Here is a 16,878-nt window from a genome sequence, read left to right as displayed (position 1 = left end):
GGCTGTGGCTGCTTTATCAGTGGTGTAGTCCGGCCGTATCACAATCGTGTGATCACCATTTTGCCTCTAGACCAAAACATTCTCTTCCACCCAAAACTGTTCAAATGATTTTGGGCATTGAAAGCCCTTTTTCAATAGAATTTACAACCTGCAGGATCCACCTACCCTCTGTTGGCTTCCTAGAATCCTGATATCTTATTGGATGAATCTACCTTCTCTCCCTTCTGTGCTGCTGAATGTGCTCATATGGTCCCTACAAGACCAGGTCCAGTCTTTCTGGCCCAACTTCACATTTATGATCGACAACATTAAATGTGCAGTGAGGCCAAGTGTGAATTTCTGTACAATAACAACAGACTTTCCCTTTATCCTGACTTTACAATTTCTTTTAAAACCAACTAACTTCAAACCAGATTGTGATAAACTACATAAAAAACATTACACCTGTGCCATGATATATCTCTAAGCTGTGCGTGGCTGATGGCTGTAATATACATTTATTCACGCCTGCAGGAGATGTGTTGGCTCGAGCCCTGGTTTCATGGATTCACTCCACGTCATAAATTCCATTATGTTTTCAATCCTAAAGGAATTCGGATTACTGCACGATCTCTTTTAAAATGGGGGCGCTAATACTTTCTCTTTTCTTCTGGTCAGGGCTCATAGTAGCTCCAATGGTCCACCATAAATGAGTGCAACTCCGGTTTAGTGTTGGCGTTCTCCCCCCCATACATAAGATTTTGTTGGGGATGTAACATTTTTTTATTCCATATCTTTTTTTACAGGTTAATTCTGTGTGATGGTTTGATTGTGGTGGGATCGGCCTCACTTATGTGAGTCTGTAACTCCCTGGTAGTCTTTAAAAAAGAAAAAGGTCTACATTTCCTCTTCCAAATGCCCTTACGATACGTTAGATTGCTAACAGCCACTGAGCCCCATGCTCTAATTACCCCAGAGAGGTTTCTCCACTAGTTACGATTTACTGATGAAGACTGTTGACTTTGATCATTTCAATAGATGTGTCATTGTCTATACTCGCAATTTTTGACTGCACTAGTTAGTGTCCAAAATAGGGATTGCCTTGCCCATCACCCTTTTACCCCTCTACATGGATCTGGACTTGCACCCCTAGGCTTGGGCCACGGTGTTACCTGCTGTTCTTTGATGTGAGATAGGAAAAAGAATAGTCATGTAGCCGGGTCAGAGCCAAGGGCTGGACAGAACCTGCATCACCCAGAGCTTCTGGTTCTGATGTCTCCTCCATTACCAGCGCCGCCTGCAGGATGAATAAGGCATCTGGTGAGAGAAGCAGATGTCGCAGGAGCAGATCCCAGAGAAAATGGGACCCACCTTTTGCAGAAGCCCTAAAATAACAAAATTGCTGAAAACCAGAGCAGTAGAAATCCCCATAAAGTGACTCTATTTTGGAAATTATAACCCTCAGTGAAATAATCTATAGGAGTAGTGACTATTTTGATTCCACAGGCACTTTCCGGAAATTAGCACACGGTGGATGTTGGAGAAAGAAAATTGGAAATATATAATTTCATTACCCAACACATAGTGCCCAGATTGTGCTTCAGGAGACACATAACGTAAATTAAGTGGGTTCTTCTCACTATAGTAATGTCAAATACATGGATGCTAAATGTGGTTTGGGTGCACTGCAAGGCTCAGAAGCGAGGGGGAGATTTCAATTTGGGCGAGTGGATATTGCTGGATTAGGTTATGGAAGCTATGTTACTTTTCAAGAGCCTTTGAGCCAATAATGGTGTAGAAACCTTTGTTTTTCCATTGACAGATGATGGACCTGAGTGGGGACTTGTTTTTTGTGAAATGAGTAGAAGTTTTTATTGGTATAATTTTCTCCTACATAACATTGTTTGGTGACTTTTTATTCCATATTTGGGAGGCAGAATGAACAAACAGTTGAACACCACGCTCCACTGGTTCATCCTATGAGGTTTTCTATTAGACTGTGATCTGTCATTGTCTTGATGAATAATTCAGTATTTTACATAACTTACCATTTTTACAGACAGTTTAAGTAGAAATGTTCAAAAATATAAAATTCAAGGATATTTTATTCTAAAATAATAATTGGTTTTATTCTTGGCAGATGACTGTACCAGGAGATTAGAGGGACAGCTGACATCTTCAATTTTTAAATCAGATGATCTTGAGATCCCACAGGGTACAACTGAAGTGAATGCTATTACTACAGATAAACCATCATCCCTTCACAGCAAAGATCTGTCATCTGATCCTATGAAACAGATCCTGTCTTCTGATTCATTATCGACTACTACGGAAAATCAAAGTCACAAAATAAGCATTAAAGAACAAACTGCTCCTAAAGGAAAGAAGCCATTTTCACATTCAGAATATGGAAATAGTTTTCCCCTCAAAAAGTCTATTCTTAAACATCAAAAAATTAACACGACAGAGAATAGGTTTGTATTTTCCAAGTGTGGGAGATGTTTTAACCAGAAATCAGATTTGGTTAAGCACCAGAGAACTCACACAGGGGAGAAGCCTTTTTCCTGTTCAGAATGTGGGAAATATTTTAACCATAAATCAAGTCTTGTTACACACCAGAGAACTCACACAGGGGAGAAGCCTTTTTCCTGTTCAGATTGTGGAAAATGTTTTAACCTGAAAGCACATCTTAATAGACACCAAATAACTCACACAGGGGAGAAACCATTTTCCTGTTTAGAATGTGGAAAAAGTTTTGTGAACAAATCATATCTTTTAAGTCACCAAATAATTCACACAGGGTAGAAGCCTTTTTCATGTTCAGAATGTGGTAAATGTTTTAACCATAAATCAAATCTTGTTAGGCACCAGAGAACCCACACAGGGGAGAAAGCATTTTCCTGTTCAGAATGTGGAAAATGTTTTAAACTGAAAGCGCATCTTAATAGACACCAGAGAATTCACACAGGGCAGAAGCCATTTTCATGTTCATAATGTGGAAAATGTTTTGTGAAGAAAACATGCCTTCTTAGTCACCAGAGAACCCACACAGTGGAGAAGCCTTTTTCATGTAATTAATGTGGGAAATGTTTTACACGGAATCAACTTTTAATAAACATCATAGAAGTCACATTGGGGAGAAGCCTTTTTCATGTAATTAATGTGGGAAATGTTTGACAAGGAATCAACTTTTAATAAACATCAGAGAAGTCACACAGTGGAGAAGCCTTTTTCATGTTCAGAATGTTGGAAATGTTTTAACTGAAAATTGTATCTTCTTAAAGGAGTTGTCCACTACTACTGCCAACTCCAGAACCAGGCAGTAAGAACTAACACTGGCATTACCTAAGTGTCAGAGGTGAGCTTATATAGCAGAGGGGAGTGGCCAACACTGAACAGCTGAGACAATCCAGGTAGGAAAGCTCCAGCAGCTTCAACTAAACAGATTAACCCTTGCACTGCTAGCAAGGAAAAAACCTGCACTTTTGAATATGATGGTGAAGTACTTTTAACCAGTGCAGAAGTACATGAAACCAGACACCGCAGTCTTCTGGCCCCTCTCTGTCATGGTAACCCAGTGACTCTAACTCTGAAATTGCAATCACTATTAAGCCTCAGCCCTAAAGCACACCACATATTTAATTTCTGCTGGTATTTTTTGGGGAAAAAGGTAACAATTTTAATGGAAGTGGTCATCAGAACGTGATACCTGACCAACCTAGGCGGGGGGATGTGTTAGGGGTCCTATTAATTACTCTCTGACCCATTCCTTTACTCGGGTTGAGGTGCCATTGGCCTTATTTAATGCATCCAACAAAATTGAAGAAAAGCGGCACTCACCAGGTATGCAATTCAAGAGTCCTTTATTTCCAGTACATTGGAGCAGGATCTAACTGAGTGGAGGACAGGGAGTGTGCAGGGGAATGAGGGAGAATCACAGCCGTTTCACGCAGCTGTGCTTCAATGGGTTCAGCTAACAATGCCGTAGCCACTGATTCCTTTTGTAAAAAAACAGGTGCAGAATAGTTGTCATTATCAGTGCATGCAAAACATTGTGCAATTTAAAAACATGTTAAAAGATAATTACAAAAAACACGGACATTTATTTTTATTTATTTCACTCACTTATATACCACTATTAATTCCATTGGTGCTGTCAATCTAAATTCCCTGCCAGTATGTCTCTGGAGTGTGGGAGGAAACCCACCCAAACACAGGGTGAACATACAAACTCCTTGCAGATGTTGTCCTTGGTGGGATTTGAACCCAGGACCCCAGCGCTGCAAGGCTGCAGTGCTAACCACTGAGTCACCGTGTTGCCCATCCAATCTGTCATTTAGTCGCAAAGGACCCTGGGCTGCAGAAGTAAGAATCCATCTTGCTTCTTGTTTTAATAATAACACATGATGATTTCTAAATTGTGGAGGGAACTTGACCTTTTCTATTCCTGCAAAACACTTCGGATCAGCATTATGATAATCATGCATGTGTCGTCTAAGTGGAGGAGCTCCCTTTCCAGCAATTGTAGAGCGATAATGTTCTCTAGATCAGATAAACAGAGGTCTTATAGTTTTACCTTTCTTATAGAATTTACATGGGGAGATGACGTATACCACACATGCTATGCTATGTATGATGCTATGATATGATGTGCTTAGTTCTACATGACACAAAGTCCTTCACATGTCAGGTCAATGGTCCTAAGCGGAAGCTTTTATCTGTGATCTGCAGGTGGTAGAACGAGCAGCTGCCGCATCTGAAGGGTCTCTAGCCAGTTACCTGTATTGTGTTCAGTTCTGTTTCTGACTATTAAATCTCCCAATTTACTACTTCTACATGAAGATAGGGGTTTATTATTGGCTTTCTCGTTTAGCTCTTTGTCACTTTCTATCAGGTGTCCGTTTTGTCTTATAGCTGTATGGATCACCTTATCCATTGCTTTGTGTTTGACAGTTAAAGTTAACCTCTCTACAGTACTCTGCTTTGTCTTATCTTTCTGTTTTAATAAATCTTTTTGAGTTTTTTTACTGACTGTCTGTTCATTTAGTAGGGGTAATGGATAACCTCGACTAAGAAAATTATGTTTGAGTTCATTTGCTTGTCTGGAAAATGTGTCATCATTGTTATTGATCTTTCTTAATCTCAGGAATTGACTGTAAGGAGCCATCTCTTTGTGTGCTGTGGATGTGCACTGTTACAATGTAACAGCAAATTTGTTACAGTGTTGTTTTTATACATTTCTGTAACTATTTTTCCTTCCTGTATGTTTATTTTGACATTGAAATATTCTGAGTTCCCCCACAATTTGCAGCAAATTTCATATTTTGAACAGTAATTCAGATAAGGAACAAAAGAAAAAAAAACTGCAAACTAGTGCCCGCCCATCCAATAAACACATCATCTACATACTGGAGATATGCATGGATGGGTTTGAGGTAGTGGTGACATATTTATCTTCAAAAAAAGCCAAGAATAATTGGCAAAAACACATGCCACAGGGGTACCCATTGCAGTTGCAGCCTGCTGAAGGAACCACTTGTCCTGAAATTTAAAAGTGTTATGGGATAAAACAAAACCCAAAGCTTCACTTACAAAGTCATTATAGTCCTTATTTTCACTTGCATTATTTAACCCCTTTACCCCCGAGGGTGGTTTGCACGTTAATGACCAGGCCAATTTTTACAATTCTGACCACTGTCACTTTATGAGGTAATTACTCTGGAACGCTTCAACGGATCCCCCTGGTTCTGAGAATGTTTTTTCGTGACATATTGTACTTCATGATTGTGGTAAAATTTCTTCGATATGACTTGCTTTATTTGTGAAAAAATAGGAAATTTGGCGAAAATTTTTGCAATTTTCAAAAATTTGAATTATCATGGCCTTAAATCAGAGAGATATATCACACAAAATAGTTAATAAATAACATTTCCCACATGTCTACTTTATACTGTCTACTTTTTTTTGTTAGGAAGTTATAATTTCTCATTTTTCCAACAAAATTTACAAAACGATTTTTTTAGGGACCACATCACATTTGAAGCGACTTTAAGGGGCTTTTATGACAGAAAATACCCAAAAGTGCCACCATTCTAAAAACTGCACCCCTCAAGGTGCTCGAAACCACATTCAAGACATTTATTAACCCTTCAGGTGCCTCACAGGAGTTTTTCGAATGTGGGAGAAATATGAACATATAACTTTTTTTTCACAAAAATTTTACTTTAGACCTTAAATTTTTTTTTTATTTTCGCAACGGTAACCGGAAAAAATGCACACCAACGTTTGTTGTGCAATTTCTCCTGAGCACGCAGATACCACATATGTGGGGAAAAAACACTGTTTGGGCACACAGCAGGGTTCGGTAGGGAAGGAGCGCCATTTGACTTTTTGAATGTAATATTTGGTTGAATAATTAGCAGACGCCATGTCGCGTTCTGGGAGTCCCTGATGTGCCTAAACAACTGAAGCTAGACACCTCAGGGAACTTCTCTAGATGTGTGGTGAGCACCCTGAACCCCCAGGTGCTTCACAGAAGTTTATAACGTAAAGCCATGAAAATAAAAAAATCTAACTTTTTCCACAAAAATGATATTTTAGCCCCAAATTTTTTATTTTTACAAGGGTAAGAGGAGAAAATGGACCCCAAACACTGTTGTGCAATTTCTCCTGAGTATGCCGATACTCCATATGTGGGGAAAATACACTGTTTGGGCACTCGGCAGGGTTCAGAAGGGAAGGAGCACTATGACTTTTTGAACACAAAATTGGCTGAAATCAAGAGCGGGCGCCATGTCGTGTTTGGGGAGCCACTGATGCGCCTAAACAGTGGAAACCCCCCAAAAGTGACCCCATTTTGGAAACTACACCCTCATGGATTTTATTAAGGGGTATAGTGAATATTTTGAACCCAGAGGTACGACACAGAATTTGAAAACATTAGGTCATCATATTGAATTAGTTGTCATTAGTCTTGAGTGCAAGTGCTCGCTACTTGAGTTTGCATCGGGTACTCGGGTATGCACCATGTATCGCGGATGCTCAAGTGACATGCTCCAGTCCTCGCTCCGCATGTTTCACGGTTATTAGACACCCAAAAAAAACATGCAGGGATCACTCGTGCATGGCAGGCAATCCCCCGTGTTTTTTTGGTTGTATAACAGCTGCGAAACATATGAGGCAGAGCATCTCACTCGAGCACCCACCATACTCGGGGCATACCCGAGCACCTGATTCAAACTCAAGTAGCGAGCACCTGTGCACAACACTAGTCGCCATATCGTCATTTTTTTTCTTTACTTCTGAAAAAATCCCAACCCCAACACAACCCTAATACAACTCCAACCCTAATATAAGCTTTACCCTAGTACAACCCTAAAGTTTATTTTTTATGCTGTTCCTCGTGCGGTATTTAGTCATCTAAGTAATTAGACGACTTTATTTTACGGGTCGGTGCGATTACAGCGATACCAGATTCATATCGGGTTTTCATGTTTGTCAGTGGTCACACACTAAATGACGTTTTTTTTGCAAAGACTAGTTTTTGCAACTATTTTTCCATATTTCGGCTGACAGTCATGTAAGGGCTTGTTTTGTGTGGGACGAGTTGACGTTTTTATTAAATGACCATTTTTGATCACTTTCTATTCCGATTTTTTGGAGGCAGAATAAACAAAAACCAACAATTCAGGATTTTTTTTTTATGCCGTTCTGCGTGTGGTAAGATTGATAAGACAGCTTTATTCTTTGGGTCAGTACATTTACAGTGATACTACATTTATATACAGTACAGACCAAAAGTTTGGACACACCTTCTCATTTAAAGATTTTTCTGTATTTTCATGACTACGAAAATTGTACATTCACACTGAAGGCATCAAAACTATGAATTAACATATGTGGAATTATATACTTAACAAAAAAGTGTGAAACAACTGAAAATATGTCTTATATTCTAGGTTCTTCAAAGTAGCCACCTTTTGCTTTGATGACTGCTTTGCACACTCTTGGCATTCTCTTGATGTGCTTCAAGAAGTAGTCACCGGAAATGGTTTTCACTTCAAAGGTGTGCCCTGTCAGGTTTAATAAGTGGGATTTCTTGCCTTATAAATGGTGTTGAGACCATCAGTTGTGTTGTGCAGAAGTCTGGTGGATACACAGCTGATAGTCCTACTGAATAGACTGTTAGAATTTGTATTATAGCAAGAAAAAGGCAGCTAAGTAAAGAAAAACGAGTGGCCATCATTACTTTAAGAAATGAAGGTCAGTCAGTTCGAAAAATTGGGAAAACTTTGAAAGTGTCCCCAAGTGCAGTTGCAAAAGCCATCAAGCGCTACAAAGAAACTTGCTCACATGAGGACCGCCCCAGGAAAGGAAGACCAAGAGTCACTTCTGCTTCTGAGGATAAGTTTATCCGAGTCACCAGCCTCAGAAATCACAGGTTAACAGCAGCTTGGATTAGAGACCAGGTTAATGCCACACAGAGTTCTAGCAGCAGACACATCTCTTCAACAGCTGTTAAGAGGAGACTTTGTGCAGCAGGCCTTCATGGTAAAATAGCTGCTAGGAAACCATTGCTAAGGACAGGCAACAAGCAGACGAGACTTGTTTGGGCTAAAGAACACAAGGAATGGACCAGTGGAAATCTGTGCTTTGGTCTGATGAGTCCAAATTTGAGATCTTTGGTTCCAACCACTGTGTCTTTGTGCGACGCAGAAAAGATGAACAGATGGACTCTACATGCCTGGTTCCCACCGTGAAGCATGGAGGAGGAGGTGTGACGGTGTGGGGGTGCTTTGCTGGTGACACTGTTGGGGATTTACTCAAAAATGAAGGCATACTGAACCAGCATGGCTACCACAGCATCTTGCAGCGGCATGCTAATCCATCCGGTTTGCGTTTAGTTGGACCATCATTTATTTTTCAACAGGACAATGATCCCAAACACACATTCAGGCTGTGTAAGGGCTATTTGACCAAGAAGGAGAGTGATGGGATGTTACGCCAGATGACCTGGCCTCCACAGTCACCAGACCTGAACCCAATCGAGATGGTTTGGGGTGAGCTGGACCGCAGAGTGAAGGCAAAAGGGCCAACAAGTGCTAAGCATCTCTGGGAACTCCTTCAAGATTGTTGGAAGACCATTTCTGGTGACTACCTCTTGAAGCTCATCAAGAGAATGCCAAGAGTGTGCAAAGCAGTCATCAAAGCAAAAGACATATTTTCAGTTGTTTCACAATTTTTTGTTAAGTATATAATTCCACATGTGTTCATTCATAATTTTGATGCCTTCAGTGTGAATGTACAATTTTCATAGTCATGAAAATACAGAAAAATCTTTAAATGAGAAGGTGTGTCCAAACTTTTGGTCTGTACTGTATATTTTTTTATGTTTTGGCGCCTTTACATAATTATATAGAAAAAAAAATTTTTTTTTGCATCGCTTTATTCTGAGAGCTATAACTTTTTTATTTTTCAGCTGATGAAGCTGTATGGCAACTTGTTTTTTTGTGGGATTTTTTTGTGGGATTATTTACATTTGTCTTTTTATCGCGCGTTATTCTATTTTTTGTTTGGCGGAATGATGATAACGCATTGTTTTTGCTTCGTTTATTTTTATTTTTTTTCCCGTGTTTACTAAAGGGGTTAACTTGTGGGACAATTTTATAGCTCAGGTTGTTCCGGACACGGCGATTCCAAATATGTGTACTTTTATTGTTGTTTTTGTTTTTTTTCATAATAATATTTAATTTAAGGGTGCAGTGTGTATATATATATATATTTTTTTTTTTGATTATTTTTTCTTTATATATATATATATATATATATATATATATATATATATATATATATATATATGTATAGATATATTTTTTTTACAATTTTTTTTACTTCTTTTTTTCCCACTTTTTGACACTTTCTTTTACTTTTACACTTTATCCCACTATGGGACTTTCACTTTTTTGCTGGCTGATCACTAGTATAACATAGAGATGCAGCACCTGCATCTTTATGCTATACAGGCTTTCAGCCTACATGCAGAAGTTACTTTGATTGAGCTGTGCGCATGATCAAAGTACGTTCCTGATGCCTGGTGACCCGGATGTCGTCATGACGACATCAGGTCCCCATAGCAACTACCGGGACCCAGCACAGACAGCGCGAGATGCCTGAGAGAAGATAAGAGGGGCTTGCTTACCGTCCCTTGCTCCTGGAATGCCGTGATCGGCTTCAATCGCAGCATTTCGGGGGTTAATGTGCCAGGAGCGGGGTGGCACCGCTCCTGGCACATAGTACCGGCGGCGATCTCCCTGCACAGCTTGTGTGCGGGAGTGATCACATTGTGCGTAATGGTAGTAGTCCAATAGGCTCAGGACACAGGGACGTACTATTGCTGACAATGTCAGAGAGGGGTTTTAATATACATTCAATTGCCGTTTTTTGGGGAATTCTTGTACAAAGGCTTTCTACATCTATCGATGTTAAAATAAAATCCTCCTGCCATTCAATGTCATAGAAAGTCTTCAGGAATTCACCAGATTCTTTTAGATATGATGGAACATTTGTTAACAATGGTCTCAGCAGCCAGTCGAGATATTTTGACAGTGGTTCCATTACAGAACCAATCCCCGAGATTATCGGACTGCCAGGAGGTGAGGTTAAGGATTTGTGCACTTTGAGTACATAGTGCCAGTATTTTTCAACCTTTTTCTCAAAAATGTACGGAGTTGATTTTTATATTTATTAGTTGGATCATCCGGCAAAGGAACATATGTGGAGTCATCCATTAATTGTCTGTGTGCCTCTGAGATATACCATATGATGCCCTGTTATGGGGGAGGTCTGCTGCTGACACTGTTATAGGGTTAATGTACCCCAATTCTATACTAATATCCCCCATCCTGATATATATATATGTCCCTATCCAGACATATATGATTCCCATATTGATATATATGGCCCCCCATCCAGGTATGCACACACAGCTCCGCTCCGTACGCCTCTTGCACACGCGGCTCCGCTCCGTATGCCTCATACACAAACGGCTCTGCTCTGTATACCTCGTATACACGCGGCTCTGCTCCGTCTACCTCGTACACACGGCTCCGCTCCGTACACCTCGTACACACGCACCTCCGCTCCGCACACTTTGTACCCACGCGGCTCCGCTCCGTACACCTCGTACACACACGGCTCTGCTCCGTACACCTGGTACACACACGGCTCCGCTCCGTACACCTCGTACACACGCGGCTCCGCTCCGTACACCTCGTACACGCGGCTCCGCTCTGTACACCTTGTACACACGCACCTCCGCTCTGCACACCTTGTACAAACGCGCCTCCACTCCATACACCCTGTACACACGCGGCTCAGTACACCTCGTACACATGGCTCCGCTCCGTACACCTCGTACACACACGGCTCTGCTCCGTACGCCTAGTACACACGCGGCTCCGCTCCGTACACCTCGTACACGCGCGGCTCCGCTCCGTACACCTCGTACACACGCGACTCCGCTCCGTACGCCTCGTACACACGCGACTCCGCTCCGTACGCCTCGTACACGCGCGGCTCCGCTCCGTACGCCTCGTACACACGCGGCTCCGCTCCGTACGCCTCGTACACACGCGGCTCCGCTCCGTACGCCTCGTACACACGCGACTCCGCTCCGTACGCCTCGTACACGCGCGGCTCTGCTCCGTACGCCTAGTACACGCGCGGCTCTGCTCCGTACGCCTCGTACACACGCGGCTCCGCTCCGTACGCCTCGTACACACGCGGCTCCGCTCCGTACACCTCGTACACACGCGGCTCCGCTCCATACACCTCGTACACACGCGGCTCCGCTCCGTACACCTCGTACACACGCGGCTCTGCTCCGTACACCTCGTACACACACGGCTCTGCTCCGTACACCTCGTACACACGCGGCTCCGCTCCGTACACCTCGTACACACGCGGCTCCGCTCCGTACACCTCGTACACACGCGGCTCTGCTACATCCACACTGTAAACCCCTCCTGACCCCACACATAAACTTCAGCTCATCCAGCACCATGACAACCAGCACAGCAGAGTCCTGCATCCACTGAGGCCCCTGATCATGTGACCCCTGACTCCTCCCCTCCTGTGACCTCATCACAGCTCCTGTGCGCACAGAGCAGCCATATATGTGGTGGCGGCTCTGCAGGTGGAGGTTTGTGGAGATTCCCTGTTATTCTCTATTATTTCTTCGTCTTCATTCTATGGCGCCTCCATACTCCGCAGCGCTGTACACACATTATTATCACCGTCCCCATCGGGCCTCACTCTCTCCTCTTTCTTCACATGTGTTCACATTCACCATTTGCCACCTTCTCCATCTGTGTAATGATGTTTTTCATACATTTTTAGGAATATTTAACTTTTTGGCGTCGGGCGATTGAAAGTTTTTGTGCTTTAGAACAAAATTCACTTTAAAATGTACTGACAAAAGAAAAAAAAAATTCCACAATTTTTTTAACACTTCTTTAAATGTTCAGTGTGAATGAGCGGTGTGAAGATCAGTGGGTGCTCTTGTCCGCCGGCCCGGCTGTCTTTAGAAAGACCGCATGGACCAGGGCTCAAGACGTCTCTGAGGGTTCAGCAATGGTCAATGGAGCCGATCTGTATTACTCCAGCCGGGGCTGTAGTCCCCTAAGCTGACATGCTGTAGAATGACACCGAATAGAGGCAGAGACCCCCTTTTTATAGATCACAATTGTCCTTGCAGCCATTATTCACAGGTCAAGGGTCAGGGTTGAAGGTGGAAAGAGCTCATGACTCATTGTTTGAGCATTTAATCAACTTGCATAGTTTGTCCTCCATTGCTCAGCAAATTAACAAATATGTAATCAGCATGTTATCAAACAGTATGACCATGCTCCATGACCCTATATTTTTAAGATTTGCAGACAATAAGTTGCAATACATCTTAACTCAATTGTTAACATTCAGGAATATTCAAACAATAGTCTGTGTTAATCAACACCGCTGCTTTGGCGGCTTCCTTTGGCTCTCGGTCCAGCACAAACTGTCGCACTTCCTCAGGGCAAAGATGAAGAAACTGGTCCTTCACCATCAGATCTTTCAGGTCCTCAAAAGTGATGACTGACAGTCCTTGGACCCACATCACTGTAGCTGTCATGTGGTCCACTCTATAGGGCTCTGAACTTTTTCCGGTATGCCTCCGGAGTCAGCTGGTACTTTTTAATCAGGGCCTGCTTGATGGCCTCATAGTCTCCATCGTGGGCTTGAGGGAGAGAAGCAAACACTTCCAGAGCTTTTCCTCTGAGCCCTGGAGTTATATCTGGTCCACTGGTCCTCGAGCAGCTGGTACTGTCTGCAGGCTTTTTCAAATCTCTGCAGAAATATGTCCAAGTCCCTGTTCTTTTCCATTACAGGAATATGCTCGGGATGGGGTTTAAAGCTGTTGGCACTGTTGCACTCATGGGTATGTATGGGGGATGGCTCCTTCTGAATCCAGGCTAGCTCCAGTGAGGACAGACGCTCGTTTTGGGCGTGTCGCTCAGCAGCCTCTCCGTCAGCTTGGGCCTGTCGCTCAACAGCCTCTCAGTTACCTTGGGCCTGTCGCTCAGCAGCCTCTCGGTCAGCTTGGGCTTGTCGCTCAGCAGCCTCTCGGTCAGCTTGGGCCTGTCACTCAGCTCTCTCAGCCTCTCAGAATTTCATGATCAGCTGTTGTCGTCCATCACAATCGTCTGCTGCGAGCTGCTCCCAGGCCATCTGCAGGTGGGGGTCCACACTACCCTGGCTGCGGGTATGACTGTCAATCACAGGTGGGACCCCTGCAACAGCCCCGTCTAGGCCTTGGTTGGCTGCCCCATCATCAGGGTTCTGCTGGCGGACTGGCTCTGTGGCACCTTGCAACAGTTCAGCAATCATTTGGGCCTTGGTTTTGCCTGTGGGGTCAATCTGTCCCAGCTCACAGAGGGCAGTGATAGTGTCCTTAGACTGCTGGTGATACCAGGGCTCTCCACGCATAACCATCATTGCCAAACAAGAGATAGAACAGAAAAACAAGAGAAGGGGGGTGCAACTGCTGCACGTACAGTAATGTCCCAGATAAAATATATTAAAACACTGAGTCTGATTCCTTAAAACTTTGCACAGAATTCTTGCAAGAACCGTGCAAGTGTTCAGAGACAGAAATGATTGCTCAATCCAGCCACTGATGTTCTGTAATATCCCACCGTTGCCATGAAGTTGTCAGGGACGACACCAGCGAGATCATACAATATCCCACCGTTGCCCCCAATTTGTCAGGGATTATGCACACGCACAATCCTGATTACGCATTACGTAACTATCGGCAAGCGAGCAGTGAGCGTATGGCATACACACCTACGAATTCCAGTGATTGGAATATGTGTATATGCCCCCGTATGGTCACTGCCAGCTTCACGATAATCCAATTAAGATTATTCGCTGCCACCACCAATCAGTTTTAAATATTCAATACAGGTCTGATTAGACACCTGCTTTCTGGTAGTGTATATGTCTTCGGGGAAGGAACTATTACAGAGCAAAAGAAACAGGACTATTACATTTTATATTTAATCCAAAAGGGAGGCAGTGTTTATGAAAAAATATACAAACATTCTACAAAGGGGGACAAGAGGATACAACACATACAATTACACAAAATAAAAGGGATTAACAGAAAAAACTTACTAGACTGATCGCGGAGACGATTCAGTTTAGCTGGAGGGAAGCAATCCAATTCTGGCCGTTATGGATGATATGGATGAACTCTTTATGTATCAAATGACCAAGTTCTCCAAAAAATATGACGTAGTGGTCATGGGATATTTCAACTATCCAGACATTTGTTGGGAATCTCTCTCAAGTAAAACTAACAGGTCAAGCAAATTCTTATCCTCTCTTGCTGACAACTTTATCTTCCAAAAGGTAGGAGAGAAAACAAGGGGATCTGCTACTTTGGATCTAATCCTTATAAACAGGGAGGAAATGGTTAAGGAGGTAAAAGTGGTTGGGACCCTAGGAGGCAGCGATCATGCTATTATAGAATTTTGGATAACTAGAGGAGGAAGACATGTGAAGACTCAAACTTCAAGGTTAGATTTCAAAAAGGCAAATTTTAAGCGACTCAGAAAGAGAATAGGAGGGATCCAATGGCTGGATGTCCTTAAGGACAAAAATGTCCAGGAAAGATGGAAATTTTTAAAAATTAGATTCTCAAAGCACAATCGTTAACAATCCCGAAAAGTAGGAAGAATGGGAAGCATTTAAGGAAACCAGGATGGATGAACACAGAACTTAAACACATGCTAAAAAGAAAGAAAAAAATGTTTATCAAATGGAAAGAGGGAGGCATATCTAAAGAAGATTATAATGCAGTCTGCAGATCCTGCAGGGCACGTATCAGGTTAGCTAAAGCTGACAATGAATTAAGGCTTGAAAGAGATGTCAAAAGCAATAAAAAAGGATTTGGGGGGTATGTCAAAAGTAAAAGAAAAGTCAAAGATGCTATAGGATTTTTACAGGATGAAAATGGTGAAATGGTAAGAAAGGATGTTGAGAAGGCCGAACTTTTTAATTCCTATTTTGCATCTGTTTTCTCTCAGAAAGAAAATGTAACATCAAGGAATAGAAGAATCCAGGTTATCTGTAAACAGAGAGATTGTGAGGGAATATTTAGCTAACATGAATGAGTTCAAGTCTCCAGGTCCAGATGAATTACACCCCAGAGTACTGAAGGAGATCGTAGAAGAAATTTTAGAACCACTCTCCATAATCTTTGAAAATTCTTGGAGAACAGGAGAAGTCCCAGAAGACTGGAGAAGAGCAAATGTTGTTCCTATCTTCAAAAGGGGGAAGAAGTTGGACCCAGGGAACTATAGGCCGGTGAGTCTGACATCTATACCAGGAAAGATCTTTGAACAAATTATTAAACAACATGTATGTAAGTACCTGGATAAGAATGAAGTGATTAACCAGAGTCAGCATGGGTTTGTAACTAACAAGTCATGTCAGACTAACTTAATTTCCTTCTATGACAGAATCACTGGGTGGATCAGGGAAATGCTGTAGATATAGTATATCTTGACTTCAGCAAAGCATTTGACAAAGTATCTCACACCATCCTTATTGAAAAAATGACCAAGTATGGAATGGACAAGGCAACTGTTAGGTGGATTCATAACTAGCTTAGTGATCGGACTCAAAGAGTGGTCATAAATGGCTTCACATCCAGTTGGATGAATGTCTCAAGTGGGGTACCACAGTGCTCTGTCCTGGGACCTGTATTGTTCAACATCTTTATCAATGATTTAGATGAAGGAATTGAGGGTAAACTGATTAAATTTGCTGATGACACAAAGCTAGGAGGGATAGCTAATACTAGAGAAGAGAGAGAGAGGATTCAAAAAGACCTAAATAAACTGGAGCAGTGGGCAGCAACTAACAGAATGGTTTTTAACAGGGAAAATGCAAAGTACTACATCTGGGCAATAAAAATAAAAAAAGCATATACAGAATGGGAGGAATAGAGCTAAGCAACAGTACATGTGAAAAAGACTTAGATATACTAATAGATCATAGACTGAACATGAGTCAACAGTGTGATGCAGCAGCAAAAAAGGCAAATACAATTCTGGGATATATTAACAGAAGCATACAGTCTAGATCACGTGAAGTCATTATCGGACTTTACTCCTCTTTGGTCAGACCTCATGTGGAATGCTGTGTCCAGTTTTGGGCACCACATTTTAAAAAAGACATTGACAAACTGGAGCAAGTTCAGAGAAGAGCGACCAGAATGGTGACCGGTCTGCAAACCATGTCCTATGAGAAACGGTTACAGGATTTGGGAATGTTTAGCTTGCAAAAAAGAAGACT

Source organism: Phyllobates terribilis, unplaced genomic scaffold, assembly GCF_046119375.1.
Source record: "Phyllobates terribilis strain yellow unplaced genomic scaffold, ASM4611937v1 Scaffold_29__1_contigs__length_15306474, whole genome shotgun sequence".
In the NCBI taxonomy this organism is placed as follows: Eukaryota; Metazoa; Chordata; class Amphibia; order Anura; family Dendrobatidae; genus Phyllobates; species Phyllobates terribilis.
Note: the sequence above shows the minus strand (reverse complement) of the source record.